The sequence below is a fragment of the Saimiri boliviensis genome, chromosome 13 (assembly GCF_048565385.1).
Source record: "Saimiri boliviensis isolate mSaiBol1 chromosome 13, mSaiBol1.pri, whole genome shotgun sequence".
Taxonomy (NCBI): domain Eukaryota; kingdom Metazoa; phylum Chordata; class Mammalia; order Primates; family Cebidae; genus Saimiri; species Saimiri boliviensis.
This window is the reverse complement of record NC_133461.1, coordinates 92,038,781-92,058,883: the sequence shown is the minus strand read 5'-3', so window position 1 is coordinate 92,058,883 and position 20,103 is coordinate 92,038,781. Positions and strand designations below refer to the sequence as shown.

At 37.6% G+C, this 20,103-nt stretch overlaps 1 protein-coding gene across 1 annotated transcript in view; it reads left to right on the top strand.

The window, feature by feature from the left end:
- FGF20 (fibroblast growth factor 20) overlaps positions 1-16,159 on the top strand; it is a 199,048-nt gene extending 182,889 nt beyond the window's left edge. The window contains exon 5 of the transcript XR_012513228.1: positions 15,234-16,159. The gene's annotated coding sequence lies outside the window, so the exon portion shown is untranslated. The remainder of the gene's footprint in view (positions 1-15,233) is intronic.
- The last annotated feature ends 3,944 nt before the right edge of the window (positions 16,160-20,103 follow it).

The window sequence follows — 20,103 nt, the reverse complement described above, 5'->3', positions numbered from 1 at the left end:
GCCCAACGATGATAGACTGGATAGGGAAAATGTGGTACATATACACCATGGAATATTATGCAGCCATCAAAAACGATGAGTTCACGTCCTTTATAGGGACATGGATGAACCTGGAAACCATCATTCTCAGCAAACTGACACAAGAGCAGAAAATCAAACACCGTATATTCTCGCTCATAGGCGGGTGTTGAACAATGAGAACACATGGACACAGGGAGGGGAGCACTACACACTGGGGTCTGTTGGGGGGAAATGGGGGAGGGGTGGGGGGTGGGGAGGTGGGAAGAGATAGCATGGGGAGAAATGACAGATACAGGTGAGGGGACGGAAGGCAGCAAAGCACACTGCCATGTGTGTACCTATGCAACAATCTTGCATGTTCATCACATGTACCCCAAAACCTAAAATGCAATAAAAAAAAAAAAAAAAAAAAAAAAGAATCGTATCATTTTAAAAAAAAAAAAAAGAAAGACTTGCATCTTGTAATGAGCTCACAACCTACTGTATACACAATCTAATCATATAACTTTGTTATTCAAGGCACTAAATATTCTAAATGAAATGAAAATTATTATTCAACCACTGAGCTAACATGCGCCATCAAAAATTAATCTGTTACAGCAAAAAGTTTTATGTATGCATGCAAATAGAGACACATAAAGGTATATATAGATATTTACAATCACTTTCTCTCTTATGTGTGTCAAAGTCTAGCCATAATGAGTAGCAAAAGGCTAGGACAATTTATATTAGAAGTGAGATAAAAATGCTAATAAAAAGGTGACAAAATAAATCTAATCAAACCATACTTACACTATGATAATGACTACTAGCTACTATTTGTGGAACAGCTAGCTAATCTGAGTCAGACACCATGTATTTTTTCATACTATGGCTCATTTGTTTACTTACTGTGGGGTATTTTCCACATTATAACCCAATGATATCTTTCACTTGCTCTCTGTGACTGGCAACACAGTAATCCCAGTACCATGATCTGTTATGTTTTCATCCTCATCAGATAACGTTCATGAAACATGTAGCCCGCATAAGCATCTTATCCTTCTCTCTTCACTCACTGAAAATACATACTGAACATTTGCTATTAATTATGCTATGTATCTCCTAATGTTTTCATAAGACTTAAATTTCAGGGAACCAGAGGTAAAATATTGTAAAAAGCCCACATTTTGCTTTTCATTTAAAAAACTCCAAAGCATGGTATATATGTTCTAATTTTATAGATGGCATGAAAATGGTTTTGAAATTAATTTTTAAATTGCATGTATCATGAGAAGATAATTATTTCTAGACACCCTAAGCCTAAATGTGCTTTAGAATAAACTACTGAATAACAGGAATTACAATGATGAGGTGAAATCACTACCTCATTTTAATCTTTCTATGCCTGTTCTTTCCTTCCTAAAACTGATGTTTTTTTTCTATTTAGTTCTTCAAATCTGTTTTTGCTTTAGCATAATGAATAAGTTGTATTTTCTGCAACTGCCGGAGCCTATACCTTATTCTTCAAGATGAGTGGCTGAGCGATGAATGCTTTGGGCTGCCTTTTCAGAAAAAAACATTCAGGATGAATCTGTAGCATAACCTGTGTCTTTTGTGTCTGCTATTTTTCACGGAGGGCAAATGGATGTCCCTCACCCTCAGACCCCCATCAGGCGAGTTTGCCTTTCCTTTTCCCATCCGCAAGACAAATTAAGAATGCCGAAACCTTTCACTCATAACAAAACAGTGATAAAGCAGGTAACAAGACCTCACATTAATCAGGTCTTTCAAAGGAGAGGCCCCAACCTCCACCCTTTGTCTAGCCTGCTGCTAGGTGGGTTTTTTTCAGGCTCTTTTTAGGGGCCTAGCATTCTTTAGTTCGGCAGCACATTCTCCTTGGAAATGTTTCACTTTTCAGACAGGCTCTGCGCTGATCAAAAAACCCAGAGAGCCACTACAGAAATCTGAACTTCTAATGATCTTTTATATTTTCTTACAATGGACAATGGCTCTCTCAATGCTAATGGCATCAGTGCACAGGCAACAACGCAAAGAGATGGGGGGTGGAGAGAGTAGCCACTCTCACAAGATGTGCTGTATCATCTTGGTGGAAAAAAAAAATCCTGTTTTCTGTAGCCAAATTGTTGCTATCTCTTGTTGGAGATTCTCAAGGTTCCTGCAAACCAATGCTAAGATGAGAAAAGATAAGAGTAGATGAATAATTTTCTTCTTAGGAGAACATTACCTTCAGTTAAATGGTAATAGAGCAGTTTTCTTGTACCAATATAATCCTTTTCACTAACAACACAAAAACAGAATAATTTCTCCTTAACTTTCTTCCATTCAGCCCTTGACCTGTTCCCAGGCTAAATTGTGTGTATGTTGTACTTACAATTATGTTGAGTCAAGCACGCCCTCTACTGATCGATAAAAATATTACCGAACAGGACTCACCGGAATACTGAACTCAGAGATCTTTCAGGCAGTTTTATTTGCGAGTGTGTTTTTCAAACATCATAAACATTAGAAAATTGTAAAAATTTGTATGTTATATTTTGTGGTAACATAATTAAGTTTAAATTAATTTTAAAAAATAATTTAACTCTATTAATAATTTACAAATTGCCAAGAATTTGATCAGAAAAATTGAAATAGCTTCACGTCTCCTCTTCTCTTAAAAGTTTTTTTTTTTTTTTTTTTTTTTTTTTTTTTTTTTTTTTAAGAAACTAACATTTTAATAATACGTGGAAAGTTATTTTTATTGGCAAACTTTTTCTGCAGTGAACCAAGCAGTAAATACCCAAGTCTTCGCTGAGCCATAAAGTCTCTGTTGCAACTACTTAACTCTACTATTAGTGTGCAAGATTAGTCACAGACAATATGTGAATGAATTTGTGTGACTGTGTTCCAATAAAACTTTATTTACAAAGACAAACCGGGCTGGATTGATTTGGCCTATAAAATGGTGAACTTGAAGTTTGTTGAACCATAAAAGAATGTGAACACCTGCCAGGCGTGGTGCCTCATACCTGTAATCCCAGCAGTTTGGGAACCCAAGGCAGGCGGATCACCTGAGGTCAGGAGTTCAAGACCAGCCTGGTCCACATGGTAATACAAAAATTAGCCAGGCGTGATGGCGTGTGCCTGTAATCTCAGCTACTCAGGAGGCTGAGACAGGACAATTACCTGAACCTGGGAGGCAGAGGTTGCAGCGACCTGAGATCTGCCATTGCACTCCAGCCTGGGTGGTTGGGGGGAGAAAAAATGTAAACACCTCCAAAGTGTTGCATTCTTTAAGGAAAAAAGTTACTTTGGAGTAGGTGGCTGTAATTTTGGCTTGAAGGCTGCTGCCATGACTTTGAAACATTCTGAAACTTTTTCTTTTTGATTAGTTCCCTAACTCACAAACATTGCTAAAAATAATGAAAGGTTAGAACCCATGTGTCCTCAAAGATCATATATTGCAATTACGTATCTAGTTTAAGATGAGGAGACTGAAGCCTTGAGTATTTCCTGAATGCTATTCCAGCCTTCTACGTTATTTTCTGGATCAGCTGTCAATGACCTTTGGCTATTTTGATACCTTAATGTGTGGAATAATTTCACGAACTAGAAGGGATTAAATATGATTGTTATTAACAAGTTAAGAAAAGAACGTTAGAGACATTTATATTTTCTCACCCTTTGAAGATCACGTCTGCTTGAATGATAAAACTACAGCAAGTCAATAACATCTCCCTCATTGTAACCACCACAAGTATTAGCAATATTAACTCATACAGATATTTTGTGTATCATAATTTCATAGATTTTAGAAACTTTATTGGCAATTGGGTGCAGAGATGACCGTGATTTTTCTTGGTATTTGAGCAAAATTATAAATTATTTGTGCTGATGCATGATAACCAAAGATAGATGTCTTTACTGTTAAATTATTCTTAATGTTATTATTTTTTGAGATGAAGTCTCACTCTGTTGCCCAGGCTGGAGTGCAGCAGTGCAATCTTGGCTCACTGCAACCTCTGCCTCCCAGGTTTAGATGATTCTCATGCCTTAGTCTGACTAGCTGGGATTACAGACGTGCACCACCATGACTGGCTAATTTTTGTGGTTTTGATAGAGACAGGGGTTTGCCATGTTGCCCGGGATGTTCTGGAACTCCTGGCCTCAAATGATCTGCCTGCCTCAGCCTCCCAAAGTGCTGGGATTATGGGTAGGAGCCACTGTGCCTGGCCTTACATTATTTTTTAATGGCAGATAACAAAAAAGGGTGTTTTTTTTTTTTCTGTTGGGTTGTTTTTGGCAAGGGATGTCATTATGTGAAGACAGATCCCTGTGGCCACTACATATAAATAAAATTTCCTTGAACTTCATTCATATAATGCTGTATATTCTGACCAAATGGTGAATTTCAAATGTCTTTCAAATTAACAATAACAATGAAGACTTAAAATAAATCAATTCAGTAATTACTTCTTTATTTAACATTCATTAAAAATAGCAGGGCTGGGTGAGGGGGCTCATGCTTGTAATCCCTGCACTTTGGGAGGCCATGGTGGGCAGATCATGAGGTCAGGAGTTTGAGAAAAGCCTGGTCAACACAGTGAAACACCGTCTAAACAAAAAATACAAAAATTAACTGGGTGTGGTAGGGCATGCTTGTAGTCCCATCTACTTGGGAGGCTGAGGCAGGAGAATCACTTGAACTTGGGAGGTGGAGGTTGCACTAAACTGAGATCATGCCACCACCCTCCAGCCTTGGGGACGCAGTGAGATTCCATCAAAAAAAAAACAAACAAGGCTGGGGGTGGTGGCTCACGCCTGTAATCCTAGCACTTTGGGAGGTCGAGGCAGGCAGAACATGAGGTGAAGAGATCGAGACCATCCTGACCAACATGGTGAAACCCCGTCTCTACTAAAAAATACAAAAGTTAGCTGGGCATGGTGGCGTGCACCTGTAGTCCCAGTTACTTGGGAGGCTGAGGCAGGAGTATTGCTTGAACCTGGGAGGCGGACGTTTCAGTGAGCTGAGATCGTGCCACTACACTTCAGCCTGGTGCCTGGAGGCAGAGTGAGACTCTGTCTCAAAAAAAAAAAATAAAAATAAAAATAAAAAAAATAACCAAACAAAACAAAAGTTAGTGAAGGGCACTGTGTTAAGTGGTGGCAATACAGTTCTGATCAATAAAGCCTACTTGGTTCTTGCTGTTATTGAGCTTTCAAACTATGGAGAAATTATTATTGATATAGCCCATCTCAGTCTGTTTGAATTGCTGTAACAAAATACCATAAGCTGGGTAGCTTATAAACAACATAAATTAATTTTTTCCCGAATTTCTGGAACTAGAAAGTCCGAGATAAAGGTGCTGGCAGATTCAGTGTCTAGTGAGGGCCCTTTCTCATAGATGGCATCTTCTTGCTGGGTCTCACATGGTGGAAGAGGAGAGGCAGCTCTCTGCAGACCTTTTTCATAGGGACACTAATTCCCTTCATGAAGGATCTGCCCTAATCTCCTAATCACCTCTCAAAGGCCCCACCTACCACCATCCTCACATTGGCAAATAGGTTTCATCATATGAATCTTGGGAGGACATAAATAATCAAACCATAGCAGACCTTGAGCTCTGAGTTTAAAAATACAGAAATGAGCATGACATTTTTATTTTATGCCATCACATTAGTCTCGTTTATACTCTCTCTATAAATTCTTTGACAAGTTTGCTGTTAAAAAATGTATAGAGTGTAAATGAGAGTAATCAGATGACAATAATAATTTAACAAATATAAAATGAGAATGGTTAATAATAGTAATTATGTAATAATAAAATAATAAATATATTTATTAACCATTAAGTGAGAACAATAGTAATAAATAATAATTAAAAATTCATCTAGGGAAGATTAATTCTTTATGGAATCCCAAAGAGAGGGCTTTGTAGCAACATATCTGATCCAGGCTTTGAAGGCTGAATAGGATTTAACATGTAGAAATGAAGCAGGAGAGGAACGAACAGGCATATTCTTTTTTTTATTTGTACAAATTAAAGGGGTAAAAGTGCAATTTTGTCACATGGATATTGAACTTAGTGGTGCAGCCTGGACTTTTACTGTAACCATCACACAAACAGTGTGTTTTGTACCTGTTAGGTATTTTCTCATTCTTCACCTTCTTCTCACCCTGCCTTTCAAATCTCCAGCCTCTATTATTCCATACTTTATGTTCATGTGTATACATTGTTCAGCTTCCACTTCTAAGTGATAACATGCAGTATTTGTCTTTATGTTTCTGATTTATTCCACTTAAGATAATGGCCTCCAGTTCCATTCATGTTGCAGCAAAAGATAGGATTTCATGCTTTTTTAATGGCTGAATTGTGCGTGTGTGTGTGTGTGTGTGTGTGTGTGTGTCTGTGCACACCACACTTGGTTTATCTCATTCATTGATGAACACTCAAGTTTATTCATATCTTTGCTATTGTGAATAGTGTGGCAATAAACACAGGAGTCTTAACAGAAGTGTCATCATGAAAAACATAAAATGAAATGTGGTTGGAGAATAGTGAATGAAGTGTTGTGGCTTGACTGTGTATAATTTTGTGGGGCTGATTGTGACAGGGAGATTGTTTGGACCAGGTCGTGGGGGATATTGAAAACGACTAAAGGAGATTGAGACGGTGTTGGAGAACCATGGAAGGTTTTTTAAGTTGGTGGTGACATGGTCAAAACTTTAATTGGGATGGCAAACTTTGGATCTAATAATGAGGAGATTGGCTGTTATTAAGATAACCTGGGAGATGGGAAAAAAGTAACATGGGCTTGAACTTCTCAGTGCTGTGTGTGTGAATGGACAGAAAGAAATAAGATTTAATTCCCAAGGTGGAGAGAAATCTACAGAACTGGGTGACTGATTAACTGAGGGACTCTTTGATAAAGGGAGAAATAAAGATGATTGTTAACCTTTATGGTGTATATGCAATGGCAGAAAAGTTAGATAAAGAATCAGAAAAAGATACCAGTTCAACAGGGAGAATGGAAGTTTTCTTTTGGCCCCACTGGATTTGAAGTGAGAATACAGTGTCCACATAAGGGTAGACTACTGGAATTTGCCAGTACATTTCTGATTTTTAAAAGAGATTAGAGTTTAGAAGTCGTTTAGAAGTCACCAGTTACCAAAGCAGTGGAAATAATGCTTTTACCTTATTGCTTTAATGTTTTCATTTTAATAGGACTAAACTTCTCATTTGAGTCAAATTAGAAGTTTCTGTGGAAACCTTTGATATTGTGAATCCACATATTCTTTGATAAGAACTTTTTTGGTACTTAAGTTAGAAAGAAGTCCTTTAGGGTGTTAGGGCTTTGAACTCAGAAACTTTTTACCCCCTACATGTGTTAGGAAGAAGAGCTAGATATTAGTTTGAAAGGCATGCTTACAATGATGGTATAGTGGAGACAGATGTTGCCTATTTGTCGATAGGATGGAATCAAAAGAGAGATTGTTGAGGCGAAAAGACTAATGGCTAGCCTGAAAGACTCCCATTTGAACTTAGAAACTTAATATTCAGTTAAAAGAGGAATAAAGCCTAATAAGAACTGGTGATATTTTGTGGATGGAAGATTCAGCAGCTCACTTTGAATTAAGGAAGTAAGTCAACATTTGACTAGAAAAACAAAACACAGAACAGGGTTTTATAAAATTAATAAGAAAATAGAAAAGAGACCAACTTTGTCCTCCCTAATTATCTATAGCTTACTCTCTCTACCTCCTCAGTCTCAAATAAAAGAAAAGCAGAGCAAGTGTAGCCTATCAGTACCCAGTCTTCATACTGACCCTCTGATGGTAAGACAACACTCTTAGGTCTCAGATAAGATGAGGTTCAAGGAGGCCTCACACAGGGCCAAACAGAAGAGCTGCCTGTCTAATATGAGTGAGATGAGAAGAAATAGGATAACAATGATGAGACGTTCCTATGGTTATTTAAAAAAATGAAATAATCTTCTCATGCATAGTACTCTAAATGAGTACATGTCTTGGAAAGCAAAAGAAAAACATTCACAACTTATGCTTTGTATTTTTAAAGAAATTATAAAGTGTTTAGAATATCTGAAACTATAACTCAAAACCTAGAGGGCCAAGGTGTTGACTCTACAGGCATAGTGAGTCATCCAAATTGATGACAGCAGTTGAAAGAAAGTCATAAGCTGAGTGCTACAATTTTCAGTACATTAAGGGTGTCTGATGTTCTGATGATGTATGCTCTGAATTATCAAGGGAGTTTTAGGATGTAGGGGGTAAGATGTTTGGATGTAGCAAGGAGGAAAAAATATGACATCTAATCTACCTTTAGGTTTGGTGGCACATACAGTATAGAGAAAAATCACCTCTTCTTGAGAGATAGAGAAAATCCGTGGCCCTAGAAGACAGATTGCATTCATGAAAAAAGATGAATAATGCTCAGTGAAGATGCTGAAGATATTATAGGGTACACTGAAGGCTATGAGTTTCAGAGAAGGAATATAGGGGATTTGGGAGAGGTCGGATATTGGATTTAGATTGTAGATGTAGCAAGTGTTAAGAAGTTAAAAATCTGGGTAGAGCAGTGTGTGAGATATGATTGGATTGTTGAGGTGAACAGAATGAAGGTACAGTGTTGGGCTCTTAGGAGCAACGAGGGAACAGTGAATTATATGTGCCATATGACAGACTCCTTTTTGTCACTGGCCTGTACGTTACTTTACTGTGGTAAATGAGAATGCTGCAGCGGTTTGTAGGTGAGAGTGAGTAGGAAAGGTGCACAGGCTGTTCTCTGGGACTCTTTAAGTCTCATCTAAGATGGTAAGACTAGAAGAAAACAGTATTACTTGGACCACAACAGAAAATGCCTTGTACAAAGCCAACATAAAAGCATTATCAAAACCTAACAAAGGCACACACACACACACACACACACACACACACACACACGTATATGCCCACACATACCCCTCCTATCACCAATCATTCTTATGGATACTAATTCAAAATTTTAAATGAAACATACCTAATAGATATACCATTGTTTTTTTCTTTGAAAATGATGGATGTTCAAATAGAATTTTTTGGGGGTACCCATTTGTGGGTTCTTGGCTACCCTATGCTGCAGTCCTTTCATGTGGGAGATTCAGTCTCCAGCTAACCTCCTGTGATTCATCCTCAGAGCCTCTCTGAGGCAGGATAGGTAGTTATGGAAGCAGCCACGTCCTTGGGATGCATCAACCGTGCTGACTATACAGTCAAAACAGTAAGTCCCCACATTTGCATTGCAGTCTAGCTCATTAAAGCAAAGCTGTCTCTAGCAGGGAATTTCCTCTGTAGGGAGCATGTGCATTTTAATTTTATCTGTCTTCAGACTGACACTGTGCTCATTACAATACTAAAAAACATACACCCTGGGTGGAGATTTAAGATGCTAATAAGACACGTGACATATGAACAAGCATGTACAGCTACTGTGCATGTGTGCCCAGAGGACCACCCAGATACCTCTTTGCACTTGCTCATGAATATTTATGTAAGATTCCCATAAAGGGAGTCTCCCTGGTGCCAGTCTTTGCTGTCTCATCCTCACGGGTTGTCAACCCACCCTGACTCCTCTCTCAGTGTGTGTTGCCTATACTGCACTTAACTTTCAAAATATTCCTTTTGCCTTTGCAATAAATTACTCTATGCTGCTTCTCTTTTGCAGTACATCAGTTGTTTAGATTATTTTAAACTACGAAGAAAAGAATCAAGGTCTCCCAACAGGCATCAATACCAGGAGGTACCACCCATAGCTTCTTATTGCTGAGGTCCCCTTACCCTGGCTGTTTGTTTTATGTCTTCTTTTTATTTTTTCGGAATGAGCTCTTCAGGAGGCTTTGACCTGTTGAACTTCTTCTAGAACATTCACTTTTCTCTCAGGCAACTCATGCATCATTGCCAATCTAAATTATGAAAGAAAAGCTGCTTTCTTTTCCGCTCTTTCCTTGTCCTGACATTGCAAGCAGCTCACAGGATAGATTTTTGAATTTGCTCTACTCAGTCTTGGGTAAGAGACCAGCTTCTTTCCTTCTCACGCAGTAGGTAGCTCTTCTCACATCTCTTCGTTTTAGACTACGGCAAAGAGGAGTGGGTGGGAGAATGCCTCAGTTATCCAACTTTCGTGTATTTCACCTTCTTCTACTACCAACCTTGACTGATTGTGAACAAAGGCTCATAAAAATATGAACCTTTGATTTTTGTTTCTGAGTCTTTTGGGACCTCACCAAAAGTTGGCGCAAAATAAGTTTTCATTTTAACATTCTGTTATACTGTTACTTCCAAAGAACTAGATATATCCTTAGCAAACGTCCTCCACCCTTTCTGCCAGACTATGAACAATGAAGCTTAAATGGGATTATCAAATAAATACTACTTATATATTAAAGGTATTGATTTCATTTTGACTGTAGTTGAAATTAGTATAGTGAAGTAGTTGGTTTTGGTATCAGACTGACAAAGTTCTAATTCTGGCCCCATGATTAATAAGTTATGACTCTTGGGCAAGTTAATTAATCATTCTGTAAAATAATGATAATGGTGTGCCTCATATTGTTTTCATGATAATTTAAGAGTTAAAATAAGTTAATATGTGTTAATCATGTTAAATAAATAAATAGTACCAATTCAATACAACCTTTTCCAGAAAATCTTTCCAAAGAAATTTCAAGGAAACTACAAGCCAATGGCTAAATAAACATGGATGCAAAAATTTTGCAAACGCTTTAGTAAAATCAAACTTAACCTTTTTTTTTTTTTTTTTTTTTTTTTTTTTTTGAGACAGAGTCTCACTCTGTTGCTCAGGCTGGAGTGCAGTGGTAATCTTGGCTCATTGTAACTGCTGCCCCACTGGATTCAAGCAATTCTCCTGCCTCAGTCTCCAGAGCAGTTGGAATTACAGGTGGGCACTAGTTGATTTTCATATTTTTAGTACAGACAGGATTTTACCATGTTGGTCAGACTGGTTTTAGATTCCTGGCCTCAAGTGATCCACTCCCCTTGGCCTCCCAAAGTGCTGGGATTATAGGTGTGAGCCACTGCACCCAGCCAAACCCAACAATATTTTTAAAAGATACTACATAATGATCCAGCAGAATTCATCCAAGACTGCAAGGTTTAACACTGAAAATCAACCTATGTAATTCACCATGTTAACAGATTACAAAAGAACTATATGATCATCTCAGTAGAAGTGGAAAAAGCTTTGGCAAAATCCAACGTTCATTTCTGAAAAAAACTATTAGCAGAGAAGGAAACTTTGTTAACCTAATAAAGGGTATCTGTGAGAAACCTACAGTTCACATCAAACTTGATGATGAAAGACTGAATGTTTTCCTTCAGAGAGTAGAAAGAAAGTAAGAATGTCTGCTTTAACTACTTTTGCTCAGTTATGTACTAGAGGTTCTATCTAATGCAATAGGCAAGAAAAACAAAAGTCATACAGATAAAAAAGGGAGAAGTAAAACTAATTGTATTTACAGATGACAAGAGACAAATACAAAATTAAATTGTATTTGTATATATGGGTGGCAAACAATTAGGAATAGAAATATAGAAAATATGTTAAAATAGCATAATTGGAATAATCAGGAATGCACTTAACAGAAGATTTGCAAGACCTATGTACTTGGAAAACTACCGATCTTTGCTAAGATAATTTAAAGAAAGCAGTATAGACAACAGTATTCTACAATTTATATAGAAATGCAATGGATGTAGAAATTCCAAAACAACTTTGAAAAAGAACAAAGTTGGAGGTCTTCATAACTGATTTTAAAACTTAGTATATAAATCTGAAGTGAGCAGGAGAGTGTGATTTTTGGGTAAGGAAAGAAAAATAGGTTAATGGAATGTATGTAATGAGAACAGGGTAATCTTTTCAACAAATGGTTTGGGAACAATCATGTGGCCACACTCAGAAACCCAATACTCAACTCTTACCTGCCAACATCAACAAAAATTACATTTAAAAGGTGCATAGACTTAAATATAAAAACTAAAATTGCCTGGGTAGTGGCTCATGCCTGTAATCCCAGCACTTTGGAAGGCTGAGGCAGGCAGATTATCAAGGTCAGGAGTTCAAGACCAGCCTGGCCAACAAGGTGAAACCCTGTCTCTACTAAAAGTACAAAAATTAGCTGGATGTGGTGGCAGGCACCTGAAATCCCAGCTAGTTGGGAGGCTGAGGCAGGAGAACTGCTTGAACCCCAGAGGTGGAGGTTGCAGTGAGCTGAGATCTTGCGATTACATTCTAGCCTGGGGGAGAAGAGTGAAACTTCATCTCAAACAAACAAACAAAAAACAAAAAACAAAACCAAAAAACCAAAAAGTAAAAGACTTCTAGAGGATGACAGGATAACACAGGAGAAAACTTTAGTGATCTTGGCTTTGGAAAAGATTTCTTAAATATAGCACCAAAAACACAATTTATAAGAGAAAAATATCAATATTGTACATTACCAACTAAAACATTTTATACTGTTAAGCAAATAAACCAGGAAAAATATTGCAAATATGAATGTGATAAATAACTTGTAATTTGAATATAAAAATGTCTTCTAATAAAAGTAAATAGCCTAGTAGAAAATGGGCAAGATATCCAAACAGATGTTTTATCAAAGGCATTATGCTGACGATAAATAAACACATCAAAAAATGCTTAAGATCATTAGTCACTAGGGAAATAAAAATTACACCACAATGAGTTACCACTACTCACCCACTGAAATGACTGAAATTTTAAAAGTTTGAGCCTATCACATGTTGAGGGGCTGAAAACTTTTTTTTTCTTAAATTTTCCTTTAAGTTCTGGGATACATATGCAGAAAGTGCAGGTTTGTTACACAGGTATAATGTGCCATGGTGGTTTGCTGCACCTATCAACGCATCATCCACATTTCAAGCCCTGGATACATTAGGTAATTGTCCTAATGCTCTCCCTCTCCTTGTCCTCCACCCCCAACAGGCCCCGGTGTGTGATGTACCCCTCCCTATGTCCACGTGTTCTCATTGTTCAGCTCCCACTTATGAGTGAGAGCTTCCTGTGTTTGGTTTTCTGTTCCTTTTTAGTTTGCTGGGGGAACGGTAAACTCTTATGTATTACTGGTGGGAATGTAAAATAATAAAACCACTTTAGAAAAGTTTGGATTTTCTTAAAAAGATATATGTACACCTGCCATACGACCCCTCCATTCCACTCCTAGGAATAGTAGAGGAAAAATGGAAACATACGTCCGTTAAAAAGCTCATACCTTAATATTCACAGAGACTCTATTTGTGATGGTTACAAACCGGAAACAACCAAAATTTCCATCACCCATTGAATGGATTAAGGTATATTCATATAATAAAAATGAATGAATTATCAATACATGCAACAATATGAACGAATCTCAAAACAATTATGTTGAGTGAATTGCATAGCAGAGTACATATGTTATGATTCAATTTATCTAAATTTGTAAAACATGCGGACTAATCTATCATGATAGCAAGAAGATCAGCTGTCTGGGAATGAGAAAGCAGGGAATGGTGGGAGGGAGGGATTGCACCATAAGTAGATAATAGTAGCTTAATATGTTAGCTATTGTTATTATTATTGCTATTATTAGCCTCTCACCTCCACAAATGGAAAAGGAATGAAAGAGAGGGAATATTGAGACTGCATAAGGAACAACTGAGAAAACCTTGGAGTTTGTTTTCAGTGATTAGACCAAACTTCTGTTATTATGTGAAATAGTGTATTGAAATCGAGGTTGAGTCTTAGAAAAGGAAGAAAATAATTTTATTTTTTGATAACACAGAGAGTCTGAAATATTCTATCTTTTACACACACAACACATAAACACACTGTGGCTGTCAATCCCGTTTTGTATTTTTCTGAGTCTAATCAATGATTATTTTTACATTGAGGACCATATATCGTAGTTCTGTATTTTCAATGCCAAACTCTAAAGCTGCATGATCACAGCAGGAACCGCTACCACACGTTTCATGTACCTTTCTTGGCTTTGCCTCCTGTCTTCCTCGCTGGATGCAGTGAACCCCACCAGCAATCATATGCTTGTTGACTGGTGGACTCAAGTTTGTTGTCTTCCATGATGTTTCTCTATTTTTGACAATCTCTGGGCTAAGTGAGAGAGAAAGATTCTAGGAATTTTGGCATGGTTTTTGACAAGGGGTTTTACTGTTTTTTCCTAGTGGTGTGTTTGAAAATGTGCAGTGCTCTACTGGTGTTTTGAAGGTGAGGCCAAAGATGTTAACTATTTTGCAATTGTGAGATAATCCTCAACAACTAAGAACTGCCTTGTCAAAGGCTAAAAGCACCACTGTGGGGAAACAGAGTCCTAGTCAATGGTATTATACAGTTAAGGAAACAGAGGCCACAGTGATGTTGAACCAAATGATCTTCATGCTCTCTCAAGTGTATTTCTTTTATACGTGGAGGTTTGGGCTCATGTTTTATACTCTGTTATGGTTGTCTAGCAGTGGGCATGAGGAACGTATCCACTTTATTGATGAATATTATATCCTGTTATATCCCCATTGACTTCAGTAAGGCACCCTAAGGCTTCAATACTCAGAGCACTAGACAAAGTGTATTAGTCCATTTTCATGCTGCTGATAAAGACATACCCCATACTTGGCATTTTACAAAAGAAAGAAGTTTAATGGACTTAGAGTTCCATGTGGCTAGGGAGGCCTCACGATCATGGCCGAAGATGAAAGGCAGCACATAGGAGAAGAGAGTTTGAGCAGGGAAACTCATTTTTAAAGCCGTCAGATCTCGCGAGACTTACTGTCATGAGAACAGCATGGAAAAGACCCACCCCCATGATTCAGGTATCTCCCACCAGGTTCCTCCCACAACACATGGGAATTATGGGAGCTACAGGATGAGATTTGGGTGGGGACATAGAGCCAAACTGTATCACAAGGATACAGGTCATTTTATGGGAAAGATCAAAAACTGGTCTGAGGTCAAAAGGAAGTACAGACAGAAAAAGAGCTCAGGGCTTCAGATTCTCACTTCAGTTCTAACACTGAATTGGGAAGTTTGAAATTTCTTGAAAATGAGCCAATAAATAATATAAATTATAACAGCACTGTATTCTCCTTAAAAACACTGAGAAATTTGTGTTCACTTTATATTGTGCTCTTTTCTGTTTTCATTCAGAGCTTAAAAGCATGGCCTCCAGAGTCTGACTTCCTGGCACAAATTCCGGCTCTGCTATTTCTGTGGTAAAGGCCCAGTTTCTTCATCTGTATCAAGGAGGAAACACAGGATTGTTTTGGGGATTATGGAAGATAATTTATATCCGGCCCTTACCAGTGCCTAGAACACAGTGAGTCCTCAAATGTTGGCATAAGTTTTGTTTAATCTCTGCCTAGGTGCCGAGATCCTAATGAGTAAAGCATGCATGACAGTACAGTTATAAGCCTCAAATCTGTTGTTCTCTAGACTTTTACTGGACTTATAATAGAAACCGTACAATTTGGAAATGGTTATATATGGTTATAAGAATCCTATAACTGCCTTTGAAAATGACATGATTTAAAAGCACAGTTGGTTGCTTGCATTGGTTCACATCTGTAATACTAGCACTTTGTGGGGCTGGGATGGGAGGATTACTTGAGTTCAGGAGCTTGAGGCTGCAGTGAACTAGGATTGCACCACTGTGTTCGCTCTAGTCTGTGTAACAGAAGAGTAAGAGCCTGGTTAAAAAGAAAAAGAAAAAGAAATAAAGGAAAAAAACTGCGCTATCTACAGAGCGGATGGTGGAAAATACCGAATAATTGCCCGAAACTGGGGAATATCAATATGATAATTCATGTGGTCTTGAGGATTTTTTATACACACAGATTTTTAATCATCTAGCTAAATATTCTGCATGCTTTTAAGTTTGCCTCGTCTCTCTTTTATTGCCTACTTTCACTTCTAAATGTATTGTTGGTGACTGTAGCTTTCCCTTTCTCCATGAAAAAACGTGGAATTATTTTCAAGCTTTAATGGGCTTCGTTAGTAAGTGAGAGCTAATTATCGATATTCCTGTTTTGTCACTCTATGTATCCATGATGACATTTTACTGCATCAATGACAAATTTGACTGTAAAAATCTATTTTTTCGAGATGTCCACTAGGGGGAGGCCTTGCTCCTCCATTCAATGTAGATTCTCTTGAAAAATACAAGTGAAATTTAGATTTCTCTCCTTGTGAAAAGCTGAATGCTTTAGTCCTGGTATTAAGAACTCTGTTTAATGCCATGGTTATAGCTTGGCTGTGCTGAGGTTGACGATGCAGAATTCGCTTGAGGAGGAGAGACATCTGTTGATCTGTGGACAGTGTTTCGTTTCCTTGTTTCTTTATCCTTCATGGACTACTCAAGCAACAGTCTCACATAAAATATTGTTTTTCACAGAAATGTCACACTGCTCTAAAGACTAAATCGAAGAGCTCCCTTCTGCCTCTTTACAGAGAGGACTTATTGAAGAATCTCTGTGTCATATAATTGTACTTATTAGTCTCGATCTCTTGACCATGTTGATGGAACTTTTAAGAACAGATGTAGGAGGGATATGAATGCTTCTGGGTTTTTAAAGAAGAGTTACAAAAAAAAAAAAGAAAAAAAGAAAGATAACTTTTAATGCCCCATTTGAATTTGAATATCCAAATAGTTCCAAGTAACTAACATTTAATTTTAGTGTCATATAGATCAATTTTACTTATCAAATTATATCACTTTAGCAATAAATGGGATAATATGAAGTGATAAATTTAGAGCTAAGAGGTGATAGATGTTTGTGGTCTATTTTGGTTAGCAAATGTAGGCTTGTTCAAAGCACCATGATTACCATTTACCTGGTACTCTGGAAATGTATAGTTTAAGGTAGAATGATGGTGTAGCAACTTTAGAAAAGTTTGGCAGTCTCTTAAAACGTCAAATGTAAATATGCCATAAGATCCAGCGATTTCAATTCTAGTTACCTACCTAAGAAAAATAAAATTATGGCCACGTGTGGTGGCTCATGCCTGTAATCCTAGCACTTTGGGAGGCCGAGGCAAGCGGATTGCTTGAGCTCAGGAGTTTGAAATCATCCTGGCCAACTTGGTGAAATCTCCTCTCTACTAAAAATACAAATGAATTAACGGGGTGTGGTGGTGTGCACCTGCAGTCTGAGCTACTCCAGAGGCTGAGGCAGGAGAATCACTTGAACCTGGGAGGTGGAGGTTGCAGTGAGCCGAGATCACGCCGCTGCACCCCACCGTGGGTAACAAGAGCGAAACACCGTCTCAAAAAACAAAACAAAACAAAATCAAAAACAAAAACAAAAACAAAAAAAAAAAGAAAAACGGAAAAGAAGATTATATATTCACACAAAGACTTGTATGTAAATGTTCCTTAGGAGTTTTATTTACATTAGCCAGAAAATTGAAAGAACTCAAATGTCCATTAGCAGATGAGTAGATAAACAAAAAATGCTATATCCACACAACACAGTCTATTGGCCAATGGAAAGGCATCGAGTACTGATACATGCTACAGCATGTATGAACCTCAACAACACGGTGCTAAGCAGAATCAGTCAGACACAAGAGATCACTTATTGTAGAATTCCATTTAAAGGAGAAGTCCAGAAAAGGTAAATTTATAGTGACAGAAAGTAGATTCATGGTAACCTGGGAGCTGGAGCAGTAATAAGGAGTGCCTGCAACCAGGCACTTGAAGTTCCTTTTTGGAGTGATGGAGACGTTTTAAAATTGGATTGTAACGGTGGCTGCACAGCTCTGTACACTTCCTAGCAGCAGTGAATTGTCCCCTTAACGTATTGTATGTTTAAAGCTATTAAAAATGAGTAGAATGAATCTGAAGATCAAATGTTTCATGGACATTTTGTAGAGAAGAAATCAAACTCATCAGATATTTCAGCTTCCCAGGCTAGGCCAGGTTTTTGTCTTCAAGAATCAGAAAAGAGTACGAACGCATGACTTTCGTTTCTGTCACCTTGAGAAAAACAGCCAAATACTTCTAAATGAAAGCATCAGAATTCAAGCTATCGCACTCTTGTTTGCCTGTGACCTGTAAAACATTCCTTTAACTCACACAGCCTATCACTCTCTGAACTCGACGAGACTCCATTAGTTACAGTCCTTTCTCTTAAGGAGCATGAACATCATGTTGTTTGCTTATCTTGAGGAATTAAATATTATTATTGGGAGGTGGGGTGTATACAAAAAATTTATTATTGTTTTTAGAGGCAGGGTCTCACTGTCACCCAGCCTGCAGTGCAGTGGCATGATCATGACTCACTGCAGCCTTGAACTCCTGGGCTCAAGTGGTCTTCCTGCTTCGGTTTCCCACATAGCTGAGACTACAGGTGCACATTACCATGCCCAGCTACTTTTAAAAGTTCTTTTTTTTTTTTTTTTTTTTTTTTTTTTAGAGACAGGGTCTTGCTATGTTTCCCAGGCTAGTCTTGAACTCCTGGCCTCAAACAATCCTCTTGCCTTGGCTTCCCAAAGTGCTGAGAGTGCAGTCATGAGCCACTGTGGGTGGCAAGAATTTTTTGTTCTTTTTCCAGCTAATTTCTGACAAACTGTAAAACCCTGACCATGATTTTCAGTATGTCTTTGAAATCTTCCTTTGCCCTTATCTGTCTAGAAGAATGGGTTATATTTTCTGATATTGCAGGTCCAGAATTTTGGCATGACTTAGTTCTAAAAACCACTTAAGACAGAAATCTTCAAGGAAAATATGTGAAATAAAACAGTACTCACAAATATAGTGATATTTTTGCTTATGAAAGTGAATCTATTCTTGTCTCTCTCCCTCAGGCTTTATCACTAATCACAACTATTTTGAGAGTCATTGAAAATGTTCGAAATTAGTTTTACAAAACCCATCAAAAAGCTGCTTAGATTTAAAAGGAAATAATGGCGAGTCTATGGGTTATTTGTTGTGTCCATATCGGTGAGCAGGTACCTTTTCTTATATGTTGTTGAGAAATTTTCCTTGAAGGAGTTATCTTGTAAGTGTTCATGCATCCCATTGGTAGTTAGACTGCATTCCATAAGCTACTCTACTTTTTAGCCCAGACTTTTTATCTTTCAATCATTTGATAACTCTGAGCTAGACCCAGCTCTGATGTTGTTATAGCAGCCAACCAACCTCATACAGTTTCTGTCTTCAAAACCCATCTTTAATGAATAAGACCAAGTATTTGATAGTACACCAGGGTGACTATAGTCAGTAATAATTTAATTGTACTTTAAGAATAACTAAAAGAATACAATTGAATTGTAACACAAAGGATGAATGCTTGAGGGAATAGATACCTCATTTACCACGTTGTGATTATTATGCATTGCACGTTTGTATCAAGATATCTCATGAACCTAATAATATATGCACCTACCATGTATCCACAAAAATGAACAAAAATTTGTAAAGATAATCTTTAAACATAAATCAGTAGATGATCAACCAAGGAAAAATTTAGAATCTCCATTTATCTTAAAATTTTTTTTTTTTTAAGATAGAAGTTTAAATAAAAATGTTTGCAAACCACTGGTTTAGTTCATTAGTGATACTAACAGGTGGCTTGTGAGAAATTTTAGACCCTCGTTAACCCAATTTACTCTCATAGTAATAACGAACCTCTCTAAATGTGCACCAAATAAACAATAAATATAAACCAAAACATTGTGCTCACTATTTAAATGCAGCTTCAATGTAAGTTCCCTATCCACTTTATCTTCTAATCCTTTCTCTGTCTGAAGTAGTTTAAATTGTGAAAATTTATGGCACTAGCATGATCTCATTCATTCCTCTCCATGTAGCACTAAGCAATTACAGTACTGCATGGAGAGGAATGAGTATTAGGAATTTTGGCAGCACACAGCAGGGGCAGGCTAGTCAGTTCCTGGAGTTAGAAGAAATTTTTTTATGGATGTAGCCTTGAAGGCTATGTAGAATTTGTTACTGAAGCCGTAGGAAAAAAGAGCCTTCTGAGAAGACATCAAGTAGATCCCATTCTACTAATAGGAT